The 17,600-nt window shown below is 44.7% G+C and overlaps 1 protein-coding gene across 8 annotated transcripts in view; it reads right to left on the bottom strand.

Annotated features, from left to right (window-relative positions):
- Window positions 1-17,600, bottom strand: part of ACSF3 (acyl-CoA synthetase family member 3) — a 243,014-nt gene that overhangs the window by 59,026 nt on the left and 166,388 nt on the right. The gene's annotated exons all lie outside the window — the stretch shown is intronic.

The raw sequence follows: 17,600 nt of genomic DNA, 5'->3' as shown, positions 1-17,600 counted from the left end.
GTGATTTCGGCGACAAAACACATATATTACCAATTTTGCTTTTCTAGGATGAAAAGTAAGGCTGGGAAACCAATGGCTAAAACCATAGCTAGACCCGAAACAGATTTGCCAGGGCTGGTATTTAAAACATAGGGTTTGCTTCCCCACTACAGAAACAGATTTGCCAGGGCTGGTATTTAAAACGTAGGGTTTGTTTCCCCACTACAGAAGAGGGAAAGTGCTCACTGAACAGATTTAGGAGACGATAAGCAGCTGCATAGCGTAATACTGGTGTCATTTTGGGTTTAAAGCCTGCCTCTGGTGTGCTTTTGAACTGCTATTTCCTTTCGCCGGGAGGTTTCAAAAGCTCACCCTTTCATGTCTCCCAGCACATTGATCAAGTGAATAAGGGAGGGTGAGGCTCAGCAACCGAGAAAACTTTTTTCCCCACTTCCGCACTGGGTTTATTAAACCTCTTGTATCCCAGGGCAGCACTCCCAGACTGAAGAAAGTGCCAGCAGTTTCACAAATCGATCCATCAGTGGTATTTATCTAGTATCTGCGGAGTGCTGTATTAAGTGCTTGGGAGACTATGACACAGTCAGAAAATATGATCCCTGCCCTCAAGGAGCATACATTTCACAGAGAAGCAGTGTGGCTCAGTGGAAAGAGCACGGGCTTTGGAGTCAGAGGTCATAGGTTCAAGTCCTGCCTCTGCCCATTGTCAGCTGTGTGACTTTGGGCAAGTCACTTAACTTCTCTGTGCCTCAGTGACCTCATCTGTAAAATGGGGATTAAGACTTTGAGCCCCCCCGTGGGTCAACCTGATCACCTTGTAACCTCCCCAGAGCTTAGAACAGTGCTTTGCACATAGTAAGTGCTTAATAAATGCCATTATTAGTATTACTCTTCAGTGGGGGAGAGAGATGCTAAAATAAATTACTGGTAGAAGAAAGAAGGTAAGGAGGATATGTAAGAGTTAGTGCTCAAGCATTAGATTATGTCAGGTATGTAATAATAATAATAATGATGGCATTTGTTAAGTGCTTACTATGTGCAAAGCACTGTTCCAAGCACTGGAGGGGATACAAGGTGATCAGGTTGTCCCACGCAGGGCTCACAGTCTTAATCCCCATTTTACAGATGAGGTCACTGAGGCCCAGAGAAGTTAAATGACTTGCCCAAGGTCACACAGCAGACACGTGGCAGAGCCGGGATTCAAACCCACAACCTCTGACTCCAAAGCCCAGGCTCTTTCCACTGAGCCACACTGCTTCTCTTATGTACATAAGGGGTATGGGAAATCTGGCGTACCAAGTCAGTTGGAGAATGATCTGTTTCTTTGGAATAGAAAGGAATGCACTGCTTCATACTCTGTACTATAATAATAATAATAATAATAATAATGGCATTTATTAAGCACTTACTATGTGCAAAGCACTGTTCTAAGCGCTGGGGAAGTTACAAGGTGATCAGGTTGTCCCATGGGGGGCTATACATATGTACATATCAATAATTCTGTTTATTTATATTGATGCCTGTTTACTTGTTCTGTTGTCTGTCTCCCTCCTCTTCCCCCTGATCCCTAGACAGTAAGCCCATTGTGGGCAGGGATTGTCTCTTTATTGCTGAATTGTACTTTCCAAGCGCTTATAACAGTGCTCTGCACACAGTCAGCGCTCAATAAATACAAATGAATGAATGAATGGTTACTACCTGGACCCCCAGTCTGCTCCCGAGGAACCAGCACTTGTTCTTTTCTCTAAGCCATTTATCAAGAGGATTCCTTCTCCTTAAAAGGGCTATTTTTAAAGGCCTCTGTAGAAGGCTTCTGTAGAAAACATAAAAGAACCTGAGAAGCAGCATGGCCTTGCGGACGGAACACGGGCCTGGGATTTAGAAGGATCTGGCGTCTAATCTCAGCTCTGCCACATATCTGCTGCGTGATTTTGGGCAAGTCACTTAGCTTCTCTGGGCCTCAGTTACCTCGTCTATAAAATGGGGGAGTCATTCATTCATTCAATCGTATTTATTGAGCGCTTACTGTGTGCAGAGCACTGGACTAAGCGCTTGGGAAGTACAAGTCGGCAACATAGAGAGACGGTCCCTACCCAACAATGGGATGACTATGTGAGACATGGACTGTGTCCAACCTGGTTAGCTGGAATCTACCCAAGCACTGAGTGATAATGCCTGGTACCTAGTAAGCACTTAACAAACACCAAAAAAACCCAAACCAAAACAAAAAACCATAAACTGTGACTCAGTGGAAAGAGCACGGGCTTTGGAGTCAGAGGTCATGGGTTCAAATCGCAGCTCCGCCACTTCAGCTGTGTGACTTTGGGCAAGTCAGTTCACTTCTCTGAGCCTCAGTTATCTCATCTGTAAAATGGGGATGAAGACTGTGAGCCCCCCGTGGGACAACCTGATCGCCTTGTAACCTCCCCAGCGCTTAGAACAGTGCTTTGCACATAGTAAGCGCTTAATAAATGCCATTATTATTATTATTATTAATAAATGGCATTAGACTGTGAGGTAGTCCTCCGCTATAAAGAAATCTCTATCACTTTGCCCTTTGGATTTGAAGATCATGAGCCAATGGTGATCACTACTGCATTGCACAGATGCCACTTACAAAAGAACACCTTGTGACCGTGTCTTTACCATCCGGTGACCTGTGAAAATCTTCCATTGGCTAGAGAGTGCATCCATGTGCCCCTGCAGTCAGAGGATTCCTTGCCGGAATACGTGCACTGTTGTGTTAACACGTACACTGAAGAGTCCTCCTGGGCTTGCTTGCATGATGGAATGTTAATGACTCCCCGGAGGCTGACATAGTCCTCCTTTCTGACATTCACAGAGTAGAAGGCCCCTAGGTAACTACAAGACCGTGTGAAGTGCTGGATTTAAACGGCATTTAAATATGGGTCCAAAATTATCCTTGTAATCGGGATCTTTCTAGTCACAGGGGAGATCTCCAGTAGGCAGCTTAATCCAACCCCCGGAGCTGTCACGGAAAACCAGAGGCTGCTCTGGAGCCTTGGGATGAGCGTTTGAAGGGCAAGGCTAGAAAGAAATGGGGCTTCAGGTGGATGGGGCCCAGCCTTCCCTTACTTTGAAATTCCCGGTACTCTCTAAACTCCAAACCCCCATTCGCCACTTAAATTGCTGCCTCCAAACCTCCCTTTGTGTTTCTCCTCCCAGCACTTCAGTGCTTTAACCAGCTCCCTGGCCAAGTCTCTAGGCCAGCCACGGTGGCCTGTGGTTCTGTTTCTTTGGCATGTCTGGCACCTTAAGCACTGTAGGAGGTTGGTCGCCCGCTTCATTTGTTCTCAGGACCTGCCTTGAAGCATTTGGAGAAGCTAGCAGAGAAGTTAGGTTCCGTCCCCATCCTTCATTACACATAGACAAACCCGGGCCGGAACCTGAGCCTCTTAACTCCCAGCCTGGGACCTACACAGCTAATGCGATGCCCCCGGCTTCTCTTTCTCTAAAAGACAAGAAAAGATCACCTAAAACTAACCCTAGGACAGCAAAAGTACAAATTCCACCTATAAGATCTTTTTGATCTCCCCTCCCTTTACCTTGCTTCTGCTTACAGTTTAGAGGGGAAGATGGACATTAATATAAGTAAATAAATTACAGATATGCACATAAGAGCTGTGGGGCTGGGTGGGGTAATGAATAAAGGGAGCAAGTAAAGGGACTCAGAAGGGAGTGGGAGAAGAGGAAAGGAGGGCTTAGGCTGTGCTTCTGCACAGTTTCTCTCTTTTCTCCCCATTTCATGATGCAGCATAATAATAATAATAATGATAGCATTTGTTAAGTGCTTACTGTGTGCAAAGCACTGTTCTAAGTGCTGGGGGGATACAAGGTGATCAGGTTGTCCCACATGGGGCTCACATTTTACAGATGAGGTAACTGAGGCACAGAGAAGTTGAGTGACTTGCCCAAAGTCACACAGCTAACAATTGGCAGTCGGGATTCGAACCCATGACTTCTGACTCCAAAGCCCGGGCTCTTTCCACAGAGCCATGCTGCTTCTCTGACCTAGCAGATGGAGCACAGGCCTGGGAGCCAGAAGGATTTGGGTTCTAATCCCGGTTCTGCCGATTGTTTGCTGTGTGACCTTGGGCAAGTCACTTAACTTCCCTGTGCGTCAGTTCCCCCATCTGTAAAATTGGGGTTAAGACTGTGTGCCCTATGTGGGACAGGGTTTTGCGTCCAACCTGATTATCTTGTATCCACCCCGGTGCTTAGAACAGTGTCTGGCACATACTAAACGATAAACAAGTGCCACAATAATAATAGTAATAGCAAATTATTATTATTATTATTATCACTTTCCAAAATCCCTGAGCCTGAGCACATCCCAGGGCCTGGGACCCTTTTCAGCAGTCAGTCAAGTGTCTCACTCACCTAGGCTGTGGAGCAGCCCTCCCTTTTTCTTGGCCAAGACCCTGCAGGAGCAAAGCCTTGTTCCCGTTTCCCCCTACCCTTCAATCAATCAATCAAAGCTACTTATTGGGCACTTACTGTGTGCAGAGCACTGTACTAAGCGCTTGGGAAAATGCAATATAAGTTGGTAGTCACATTCCCTGCCTAAAACCAGCTCACAGTCCAGAGGGCGGAAACTGTGCCTACCTTCCTTCCAGGCCCTCACTGAAATGGGTGTAGTGGTCAAGATGTTTGGCGTTCCTCCCACCACCTGAAAAGCCCGCGGCAGATTCAGCAGGGTGGAAAAGAAGGCTACAAGTCCTCCTCCTCCTCCTCTCCCCCCAGTGCTCCTGTGAGCATTTCTGCCATGGAGGTTTTGATCTGACCTGGGGCCAGGAATCGGTGGGAGTTTGTGGCGTGGCTAGGACTAGTAAGAATAATAATAATAATAATAATGGCATTTATTAAGCACTTACTATGTGCATAGCACTATTCTAAGCGCTGGGGAGGGTTACAAGGTGATCAGGTTGTCCCTCGTGGGGCTCACAGTCTTCACCCCCATTTTACAGACGAGGAACTGAGGCATAGAGAAGTGAAGTGACTTGCCCAAAGTCACACAGCTGACAGTTGGCAGAGCCGGGATTTGAACCCGAATCCTAGGTGTTTCTTTCCTATACAGCCCTAGGGGAGGGCCGCCACCACCCAGCACCTCCAGGACTGCTACCAGGATAGACGGTCACTTCATCTGGCCCGGGATGTTGAGGCTGTTCTACCTCTGCTTCCACTCAAATGGCAACGGGAAATACTCTGCCTCAGTTGGCCAGGTTGCTGGAAGCAGAGGTGGCCATAGAAGCAACAGCTTCAGCAGCTCGGGTCACATGGCTGGGGGCTTGTGACATCGCCTTGCCCTTGAATGTTGATGTATGGAGCTCTGGAATTCTTAGTTATTAACTGCGTGAGCATCATCCTACAGTCATTTATGCTCCACAATGGACTCTGACCCCCGACCTACTCCCTTTCAAAGCCTTATCTCCTCCAAGATGCCTCCCCTGACTAAGCCCTCCTTTCCTCTTCTCCCACTCCCTTCTGCGTCCCTTTACTTGCGCCCTTTATTCATCCCTCCTCCCAGCCCCACGGCACTTTATGTATATTTCTGTAATTTATTTATTTACATTAAAGTCCATCACCCTCTGTAGTCTGTAAGCTCACTGTGGAAAGGGAATGATTGTACTCTCCCAAATGCTTATTACAGTGCTCTGCACACAGTAAATGCTCAATAAATACAGTTGACTGACTGACAGACTCAATACCCACTCCCTCATCCGGATTCTTTTCCCTCTTTCCATCCTTCTGTCAGTTTTGTGGGTGTTGCAGCTGTGGTGGTTTGAAAGCTGAACTCCTTGGATAATGCCTGGGTCTTAGCTTACTAGAGCCATAAGAAAGACAGGGAAAGAAATACAATAAATCTGCCATAAGGCCAATCAGAGAGGAATCAGCAAGAGAATTTTCCAGGGGCCCAGCAAACCACCAGGCAAATGTCTGCTGAGAAAATGCCACCTTCAAGAAGGTGTTACCGTAGTTTGGGCCCCAAAGCCCCAAAGGGAACCCGGCCTACAGAGAATATATTGCAGCTTACAAGGAAGGTGCAGACGAGGGGAAAACCTAGAAAAAGAGATTTGAGGCTTATTCAGGAGGAGTTAGGACTGACCGGCTCTGTAAGTTTGTACATTGGCTTACACGCGTTTGAGAATTTGACCATCATCCACAATATCCATCTCTTACCTCAACTCTTCCCACTGCCTATCCCAAGACCAGGTGTACGTGGCCGCCCGGAAAACGGCATTTGCCAATGCTGCATTATGATAGCCCATACATCACTTGTTCTGCCACTGAAGACAAATGCCTACCTGCTGATCAAACCAAAGCCTTGATGAAGTTTTCTCCTTGACCTGCTTTATACTGTATCTGAGCAGTACTACTGGTCTCATTCGGCCACACTAATGAATGGGGCGGGAGTCAAAACCGGTGGGAAGAATGCACGTCTCACAATTCTCTTAAGCTCTTTTGTCTCTTTCTCTGGGAAAAGGAAACTTACTTATCTGGAAAAAGTCCAAGTAACGACCTTCGGGAAAACTTTCTGTCTGTAGTCTGCTGACGGTGTCAGATCCCCAGACTCGCAATATGTCAAAGCTAGGTTCAATTCATGGAGAAGATGGATCTCTCAGAGAAAGACAGCTGCCAAAGGCCCAATAGCAGCAACTAAGCCCTGATAATGTGGATTTTAATTATCTTCCTCGGCATGCAGCTATGTCTGAGTTGGAGTTGTCTACTTTTGAAAGTAGAGTCCTGGAGATCAAGAGCCGGGGCTGTTGCCGTTGCCTGATATACCATCAGCCGCTCCATCAGCACATGGAAGAAACGCTATCAGTGGAGATACTGGATTCAAAGTGGATCGAAGGAATAATAATGACGGCATTTATTAAGCGCTTACTATGTGCAAAGCACTGTTCTAAGCGCTGGGGAGGTGACAAGGTGATCAGGTTGTCCCACGGGGGGCTCACAGTCTTAATCCCCCTTTTACAGATGAGGTAACTGAGGCACAGAGAAGTTAAGTGACTTGCCCAAAGTCACACAGCTGACAATTGGCGGAGCCGGGATTTGACTCCAAAGCCTGTGCCCTTTTCCACTGAGCCATGCTGGAAGGAAGGAAGATATCTGTTGCTGATGCTACCCAGTGGAGTCTGGCCAGAGGACAAACCAGAAATAAAACCACGTTCATTTAGATAGGAATGTTTTCCCTCACACTAGTCTTCAAATATTTATAGCACCCCACCTTCAGATTACAAGGGAAAGAAAACCAGAATCTAATAACTAAATGCTCCAAGGTGCGGGCCTGTATCCAGCTATAGTTAAGCCATTCATCTCACGTTGGCAAGAAGAGGGATTTTATTGAACCATAACTTTTCTTTTGCAATTAAAAAGAGAATAACTATAACCGTAATTTCCCTCCTACTCTTTAAAACAAACAGAAGGATCGGCTACATTTGAGTTAAAGACAGTGATACCTTTTTCCACCACAATGACCTTCTTGAAGTTCACCAGCTATATTTCTGAAACCACTGAAAAGAGAGTATTGAGGGAGAAGGGGGTTATGCGGACAGGAGTGGCTGGTGGAGGACTTCTAACAATCTGTTGGATTAACTGCAAAGGAATCCCTTACTTTTTTGATAACAGCGTAAGACCATTAGTCCTGAGTAAATATGCTCTCAGCTATCTTGAGTGAAATCCTCAGGGATTTGCTTGTCCAAAGTAAAGCGCTTCAGGCTACACTTCCGATCACATTATCTGCTTGGGCTTGCAGAGTGGATGAGATCTTTAATGTGAGACTCTTAAAATTACAGGCATTTGGCTCTTTATCATTACCACTAGCAGACATTTGGCCTTGTACTGTGTACATTAAAAAAAAAAAGTGCAGTACTGAGCTTTACTTCCCTCTGACTAGGGATGAGGATGAGAAAGGAGGTTAATGCAATTCACTGATTTGTCTTGAGAACTGTAATCAATTTGCCATATTCCACTACTCTGCTTTTGTGGGCTACATAAATCCAAGTGTCGGATAAACTACACAGTGTGTGCACCAGCTCAGACTACTTAATGAGAAGATAAGAGGAGAAACAACCAAGTGGAAAGTACCGGATGTAAATCGGACAAAAAGAAGAGGCTGTAGGGAAGAGGAGGTCTACTAGGCTGGCAGACAAGTGGGAGTGGCGAGCCTAGCAAGAGTGAGCATGATGTGAGGATGAGAAGGGGCCTAGTGCAAATAATAACAATGATAATCATAATCATAATAGTATTTTAAGCGCTTACTAGGTGCCAAGCACTGAACTAAGCACTAGGATAGGAACAGGACAATCAGGTCCCTGTACTAACTGGGACTTACAGCCTAAGAAGGAGAGGGAATAGGTATTGAATCCCCATATTATAGAGGAGAAAACTGTATGTTTGCAAGGAGGCCCACAATTAATTAGTTTCACCAGTAACTGGATTAAATCGTACTAGTATCAGTAAAGAATCAGTACCATCTTTAGACTTCTTCAGGTCTCCGGATCTGATTTTATGCCAGACCCTTTCCTTAAAGTTTCTGGTTTGTTTTAAGCCGTCAGCGTGTAAGTTCTCTGTGAATAAGGATCATGTCTCCGCCAATCTATTGTACTCTTCTGAGGCTTAGAAGAGTGCTCTGCACTCAGTAGGTGCTCAATAAATACTATCAATTGAATTATAGATTTTTTTTACCTCAGATTAACCAGTCGGCTGTCAGGATAAAAGCGTGGCTTAGTGGAAAGAGCCCAGGCTTGGGAGTCAGAGGTCATGGGTTCAAATCCCAGCTCTGCCAATTGTCAGCTGTGTGACTTTGGGCAAGTCACTTCACTTCTCTGGGCCTCAGTTCCCTCATCTGTAAAATGGGGATTAAGACTGTGAGCCCCCCGTGGGACAACCTGATCACCTTGTAAACTCCCCAGCGCTTAGAACAGTGCTTTGCACATAGTAAGCACTTAATAAATGCCATCATTATTATAATTATTATTATGGGTTCTAATTCTGGCTCCATCACTTATCTGCTGTGGGCCTTGGGAAAATCACTTAACTTCTCTGTGCCTCAGTTCCCTCATCTGGAAAATGGGGATTAAGACTGTGAGCCCCATGTGGGACAACCTGATTACCATGTACCTACCCCAGTGCTTAGAACAGTGCTTGGCACATAGTAAGCGCTTAACAAATACCATCATTATAACTATGAAACTCTGAATCTGCAGATCCACTACAATCTGATTATGGGCTTTCAAAGTTTCCGATTCTTCCGCTTGTCTTCCCTCCTTAGAATGTGCTTATCCCAGTCTAACTTTATATTTTGGTTAGTGGGATTTTCCTGAGTTCCATCTGAACGGTCATTTAATTTTCAGTCATGAAATTACAGCTCTAGCAGGCTGTGTGCCCTCTGAATTGCTGGGTTGGAAAAGGAAGAGCCCGAAATTGAAAAGAATAAAGACAAACCATCTCCAAGAGATAGACTGGTACACAGAGACAAAGAAATATTCACAAAGACGCAGTAAATATGCAAGTTTCCAGTAAGGGCTAATTAGGGGTCAGGAACGGAGGAAAGGAAAACTCCTAATCAGTCAATCAGTGGTGTTTATCGAGTGCTTACTTTGTGCAGAACACTGTACTAAGTAGTTGGGAGAGTGCAATAGGGCAGAACTAGCAAACATGTCCCCTGCCCATATGAAGCTTACCGTCTAATGCTGCAGTAGTCCATATGTATCCCCCACTAGACTGTAAGCTCACTGTGGGCAGGAAATGTGTCAGTTTATTGTTATATTGTACTAAGCCAACAGCTTAGTACAGTGCATGCACACAGGAAGCGCTCAATAAATAAGACTGACTGACTGAATGAATATCATTCTAGTTTCTAGGAAGGGTGGGCTGTAGAAGGAGAGAAGGGAGGTGAGGTAGGAGGGGGCGAGGGGATGGACAGCCTTGAAGCCGAGAGTGAGGAGTTTTTGCTTGATGTGTAGGTTGACCGTTAGCCACTGGAGATTTTTGAGGAGGGGAGTAACATGCCCAGAGCGTTTCTGCACAAAGATGATCCAGACAGCAGCGTGAAGTATAGACTGAAGTGGGGAGAGAAAGGAGGATAGGAGATCCTCCCTTCAAAGCCCTTCTGAGAGCTCACCTCCTCCAGGAGGCCTTCCCAGACTGAGCCCCCTTTTTCCTCTCCCCCTCCCCATCCCCCCACCCTACCTCCTTCCCCTCCCCACAGCACCTGTATATATGTTTGTACAGATTTATTACTCTATTTAGTTTTACTTGTACATATTTACTATTCTATTTATTTTGTCAATGATGTGCATCTAGCTTTACTTCTATTTATTCTGATGACACCTGACCACATGTTGTCTGCCTCCCCCTTCTAGACTGTGAGCCCATTGTTGGGTAGGGACCATCTCTATATGTTGCCAACTTGGACTTCCCAAGTGCTTAGTACAGTGCTCTGCACACAGTAAGCGCTCAATAAATATGATTGAATGAATGAATGAATGAATGATGATATAGTCTATGAGAAGTCACTGTTTCAACCTTGGTACATCCAAGATGTCTTTTTTTCTGTGATTAGTACAGTGCTGTGCACACAGTAAGCACTCAATAAATACCACTGATTGACTGATTGATTATTTGGGGAGGCAAATCATATTGTGATGACTAGCTAATTCACTGAGCAAGAATGGATCATTGTGACTGAGCCTTACAATCTCATGGGGTCCGATTACTTTTTTTTCTCCATACTTTGACATCCCTGCCATCCTTGCATTGGGATCTCCCACGGAGTGAGTGTGTTGGCTTTGGAGTCAGTATGATAAACTCATCCTGATCCTAATGGAATTTTTATTTCCTTCCTGGCTGGTTGTTATCGTTGTGGTACAGGTGCTGATGATGGCAGTAGAGCTCTTTTGTTTTAAAAGAAGGCAAAGGGTTATTCTTCCTCTAAGCCGATTTGGGAGTCCAGCTCCTGAGGATATTCTGATTGCAAATCTGACACACAAATTGCATTGCTCTGAATAATAATAATAATGATGATGGCATTTGTTAAGAGCTTACTATGTGCAAAGCACTGCTCTAAGCACTGGAAAGGGGCAGCCTTCAGTAGGGGTACCCCGAACCTGTATCTGTGCTGTGCGCTGTATTTCACTGGGTAGTATAGTCTCATTCTGTTTTTAAAGCACTTTTCGTTAAGCGTTTACTATGTGCCACGCACTGTACTAAGTGCTGGGGTAGATAGAAGCTAATCAGGTTGGACACAGTCCATGTCCCACATGGGGCTCACAATCTTAATCTCCCTTTTACGGATGAGGTGTCTGAGGCACAGAGAAGTGAATGACTTGCCCAAGGTCATAAGCAGACAAGTGGCGGAGCCAGGATTAGAACCCAGGTCCTTTTGACTCGTAGTCCCATGCTCTATCTTCTATCCTCATGGTCATGCTGCTTCTCTCAAGCCATGCTGCTTCTCGGTGCCGAGACAGCAACTCCACATCTTGCCATTTTGTTATCATCCAAAAGTGTCTGGCTGTTACATGATGTAGTGGTATTTTCTGCCTATACCCTGTTTTTCTTTTGTTTACTGCACTGCCAGATTAAAGTTCACTGGGTGACTCCTCCGGTGAGCCAGGTTTGAGTTTGGTGAGGCGCGTGATGTTTATCCGGCAATGGTATCTATTGATCGCTTACCGTGTGCAGAGCTCGACACTAAGTGCTTGGGAGAGCACAATACAACAGATTTGGCAGACGTGATCCCTGCCCACAAGGAGTTTACACGGTAGAGGGGAAGACAGATTTTAAAATCAATTACGGATAGGGGAAATGGCAGAATATAAGAATAGGTACACACTACGGGGCTGGGGAAATGGGAGATGTTTAGGGCATCTTTTTCTGTTTTTCCCCTTCTTACAACCCCAAAATTGAATATCGTCACCCCTCATATCTCATAGGTTGCCTAGGGCTGAGCTAATCTGTACAATCTAGAGTGGTGGTATCTAATTAGAATTTAGCTTTATTGCACATTAACAGCAATATAGTTCAGCACCATTATAGAGAGGTGACTTTGGCATCCAATTAAGAAAGCATTCTGATTCAATTCCACAACATTTCAATGAACTTAAGCCTTGGAGACAGTCTGACAGGTTATCTTCTTACAGCGCAGTCCAACCTTCCTGTTAATAGTAACCACTGATAACGGGCAATAGGAGTTGGCAAAATAATTGCTCTTTTGGAATCAGCATCCCCGCCAAAAGCAAACCAGCATTCTCCATGGTCCTTGGGTGCCCTCTAAACTAGTCCCTATTTACTCTGCATTCATTTCCAATATATCACAACATCTATTTAATACATCAGTTAGGAAACACATCAGCCTTCCCGACAAATCTGAATTGTTGAAAGAGTCAGTATGCTATCACAAGCACTGGAATATGATCATCAAGTCAATAATCTCTTCCAGGATTCAGGCAGGGCAGGCACTGAAACTTAGTGGAACGGAGGACGACGGTTTTGCTCTTGGTTTCACACCTGAAAATATCCCTCAGCGTGATGGAAAGAAGGTAGAAAGGATGAACAGTGGGAACAACATGGAACTTCTGGACCTCCTGGCCCCCACCAGTAGGCAAAATACTTAACATGAACAGCGTCATGGTTCCCTGACTAACTAATTTTCAATTATGACATTCCCCTAGGGAACTAAAGTTGAAGATCCTTGTACTATCTCCTTAGACACATGTTTATCCTCAAACCATCCCACCACAACTTAGCGTAGCTGTCAATCTCCGCCTGCTCATCTGCCAAAACTTACAAAGGAGAAGAAGAAAGCTTGGATGGATTCTGACGGCAGCAGCCCCGGCTTTGGCCAGTGCTGCCGGCCCATCCTGAGCAATGAAAACTACCTTGCCTAAACAGAAATCCCTCCCTCCAATCTCTGCGAGAGCCAAGCCTTCGCCCTGTGGGTTTACCAAAAAGATAGAGTCACTCACAACATCTGCAAGAGATTATAATTAAGCAATAATTTTTTTAAAAAAGAATTTGTATTAACCAAATTTATGACTATGAGAAACAAATGGTGCAAACAAACACGGAAAAATTGCATATTAGGATGCTAATTAGATGCATTTCTATTTATAAGCTGCCTTGATCAGGCGAAAGCATTTTCCATTTCAGGTGTCAGTGTTACGCCCACAAATGTAAACAATTCCCTTGACTGGAAAACACCTGCTTGTCTCTGGAGATGCGGCGTGTGCTCCGGAAAGCCTCTTCTAAATCCCTTTGGAGAACATTTAGGGGCTGCTGAGGCAGCTCTTCCAACCCTTCTGACACTGGGCGGTATTGGGTGTGTATTGGATCCAAATGTCAAAAAAGCAATGGAACAAAAAAGTTTCAAAGATCATCCCTATTGACAAACCCCTCACTGAGGCCTCTCACTCAGGTTATAATAATAACAATGGCATTTATTAAGCGCTTACTACGTGCAAAGCACTGTTCTAAGCGCTGGGGAGGATAGGTGATCAGGTTGTCCCACAGGGGGCTCACAGTTTTCATCCCCATTTGACAGATGAGGGAACTGAGGCCCAGAGAAGTGAAGTGACTTGCCCAAAGTCACACAGCTGACAATTGGCAGAGCCGGGATTTGAACCCATGACCTCTGACTCCAAAGCTCGGGCTTTTCCCACTGAGCCACGTTGCTTCATTGGGGAAGGGAAAGGTGGGACTGTGGGGAAAATAATAATATTATTATTATTTTGGTTTATCTCTACACTGTAAGCTTGTTGTGGGCAGGGAATGTGTCTGTTTATTGTTGCACTGTACTCCCCCAAGCCCTTAGTACAGTGCTTTGCACACAGTAAGCGTTCAATAAATAGGATTGAATGAATGAATGAAAGCTTTTTAGATGCCAAGAACTGTACTAAGCGTTGGGGTAGATTCAGTATAATCAGGCTGGACAGAGTGCCGGTTCCACATGGGGCTCAAAGTCTATGACTTTGACTAGAAAAGCAGTGTGGCTCAGTGGAAAGAGAATGGGCTTTGGAGCCAGAGGTCATGGGTTCAAATCCCGACTCCGCCATGTCTGCTGTGTGACCTTGGGCAAGTCACTTAACTTCTCTGAGCCTCAGTTACCTCATCTGTAAAATGGGGATTAAGACTGTGAGCCCAACATGGGACAACCTGATCACCTTGTATCCCCCCCAGCGCTTAGAACAGTGCTCTGCACATAGCGCTTAACAAATGCCATTATTATTATGATGATGATGGAGGGAGGACTGGTGTTTAATCCTCATTTTATAGATGAGGAAACTGAGGCACAGAGAAGTTAAGTGACTTGCCCACAGTCACACAGCAGGCAGGTAGCAGAGCTGAGATCAGAACCCAGGTCCTCAGACTCCCATTTTACAAGTGAGGATTAAGACTGTGAACCCCACTGGGGACATGGACTGTGTCCAACCTGATGATCTTGTACCTGCCCCACCGCTTACCAGCGCCTGGCACATAGTAAGTGATTAACAAATAGTATTTTTTTTAATGAATGTGTTTTCTCTGTCCTCCTCTGCTGAACTTCCTAAGGAATACAGATTGTACTTCCCAAGCGCTTAGTACAGTGCTCTGCACACAGTAAGCTCAATAAATACGATTGATGATGATGATGATACAGATCTGATCCTTTCCAGCCCTTACCTCCTCCTTGTCTTCCTAGTTCTCCCCCTTCTCCCCCTCTGTATGGGCTGGGACTTGAGGAGCTTGGGGGTCTGGAGGTGAGGAGGATGGGAAGGTCTTTGCTTTGGCTACGTGGAAGTACCAGTTTGCTCTATTACTCTATTTATTTATTACTCTATTTATTTATTACATATCTATTCTATTTATTTTATTTTGTTAGTATGTTTGGTTTTGTTCTCCGTCTCCCCCTTTTAGAATGTGAGCCCACCGTTGGGTAGGGACTGTCTCTATATGTTGCCAACTTGTACTTCCCAAGCGCTTAGTACAGTGCTCTGCACACAGTAAGTGCTCAATAAATACGATTGATTGATTGATTACTCTATTTATTTATTTATTTATTTTACTTGTACATATCTATTCTATTTATTTTATTTTGTTAATATGTTTGGCTTTGTTCTCTGCCTCCCCCTTCTAGACTGTGAGCTCGCTGGTGGGTAGGGACTGTCTCTATATGTTGCCAACTTGGACTTCCCAAGCGCTTAGTACAATGCTGTGCACACAGTAAGCGCTCAATAAATATGATTGATTGATTGATTGATTACTCTATTTATTTATTTATTCATTTTACTTGTACATATCTATTCTATTTATTTTATTTTGTTAATATGTTTGGCTTTGTTCTCTGCCTCCCCCTTCTAGACTGTGAGCCCGCTGTTGGGTAGGGACTGTCTCTATATGTTGCCAACTTGGACTTCCTAAGCGCTTAGTACAGTGCTCTGCACACAGTAAGCGCTCAATAAATACGATTGATGGATTGCTCGGGTCAGTTGGTAGGGTCTGGTCAGAGGAAAAACACTTCTTCGATTACCAGACTTCCTGCTCTTAGCTCCAATTCCATTAGATTGAAATCTCCTGAAGGACAAGGACTGTGCTTTTTTACTCTTATTGTGCTTTTCCAAGTGCCCAGAACAAAGCCCAACACACCATCAATACTACTGATGAAGAGGGTAGAGGATATCCCCCTCGTCCCCTTCTCCATTCCCCCATCTTACCTCCTTCCCTTCCCCACAGCACCTGTATATATGTATATATGTTTGTACATATTTATTACTCTATTTATTTTACTTGTACATATCTATTCTATTTATTTTATTTTGTTAGTACGTTTGGTTTTGTTCTCTGTCTCCCCCTTTTAGACTGCGAGCCCACTGTTGGGTAGGGACTGTCTCTATATGTTGCTAACTTGTACTTCCCAAGCGCTTAGTACAGTGCTCTGCACACAGTAAGCGCTCAATAAATACGATTGATTGATTTATTGATTGACAGAAGCTCTGGGCCCCACTCTGGAGGTGGGGCAGGGTGAAAAGTTCAGCTGACGCCACACTCTTGATGCCTGATGCTAATTTTACAAATTTTGCGTCCTGATGCCCAGGTGGCATTTTTTAAGCTAAAGCAGTGTAAGAAGCAGCATGGCCTAGTGGAAAGAGTAGGGGCTTGGGAGTCTGAGGACCTGGATTCTAATCCTGGCTCCAATATCTGTCTGCTGTGTGACCTTGGACAAGTCACTTCACTTCTCTGTGACTCAGTTACCTCACCTGTAAAATGGGGATTAATACAGTGAGTCCCATGTAGGACAGGGACCGTGTTCAACATGATTCGCTTGTATTTATTCCAACCCTTGACACAGTGCCTGGCGCATAGTAAGGGCATAACAAATACCTCAAAAAAAATAAAGCAGAGATGACCAAGAAACAAGTGCTTATACTCTGAAAGGAGCAGTCGGTTGTATTTATTGAGCACTTACTGTGTGCAGAGCACTATATTAAAAGCTTGGGATAATACAATATAACAGACGCAAGGGGATGAAGACTGTGAGCCCCATGTGGGGCAATCTGATTACCTTGTATCCTCCCCAGTGCTTAGAACAGTGCTTTGCACATAGTAAGTGCTTAATAAATGCCATCAATATTATTATAGAAGCATAGTGGAAAGAGCCCGGGCTTGGGAGTCGGAGGTCGTGGGTTCTAATCCCGGCTCTGCCACTTGTCTGCTGTGTGACCTTGGACAAGCCGCTTAACTTCTCTGTGCCTCAGTTACCTCATCTGTAAAATGGGGATGAAAACAGTGAGCCCCCCGTGGGAAACCTGATAACACTGTACCTACCCCAGCACTTAGAATGGTGCTCGGCACATAGTAAGCGTTTAGCAAATGCCATCAATATTATTTCCTGCCCGCAACGTGTTTATAATCTAGTGGGGGAGACAGACATTAATATAAATAATATAAATACAATATAATTATAATATTAATAATATTAATATAAATATAATCCTACTGAGAGCTCACCTCCTTCAGGAGGCCTTCCCAGACTAAGCCCCGTCCTTCCTCTCCCCCTCCCCATCCCCCCGCCTTACCTCCTTCCCCTCCCCACAGCACCTGTATATATGTATATATGTTTGTACGTATTTATTATTCTATTTATCTATTTATTTTATTTGTACATATTCATTCTATTTATTATATTTTGTTAATATGTTTTGTTTTGTTCTCTGTCTCCCCCTTCTAGACCGTGAGCCCACTGTTGGGTAGGGACCGTCTCTAGATGTTGCCAACTTGTACTTCCCAAGCGCTTAGTACAGTGCTCTGCACACAGTAAGCGCTCAATAAATACAATTGAATGGGTGAACAACTCACGTAATGCCCATTGTCACTATGTAGCATTTATACCTGCACAGCAGTCTGGCATCATTACTACCATTTATTCCTCACAACCCCCTTGTGAGGTTTGTCAGCTCATACGGGGACAGTGAAGAATGTGGAAGCCATGACTTGGTCACCCAGAGGTACGAATCCTTTTGGAGATGTTGCTGGCCGTGGCCATTTCTACCCCTCAAGACTCTGCGTTTGAAGAATAATTGGTGTTTCTCTATTAGCACAGC

Source organism: Tachyglossus aculeatus, chromosome 11 (assembly GCF_015852505.1).
Source record: "Tachyglossus aculeatus isolate mTacAcu1 chromosome 11, mTacAcu1.pri, whole genome shotgun sequence".
NCBI classification, from domain to species: Eukaryota; Metazoa; Chordata; class Mammalia; order Monotremata; family Tachyglossidae; genus Tachyglossus; species Tachyglossus aculeatus.
This window is presented reverse-complemented; position numbering and strand designations above follow the sequence as displayed.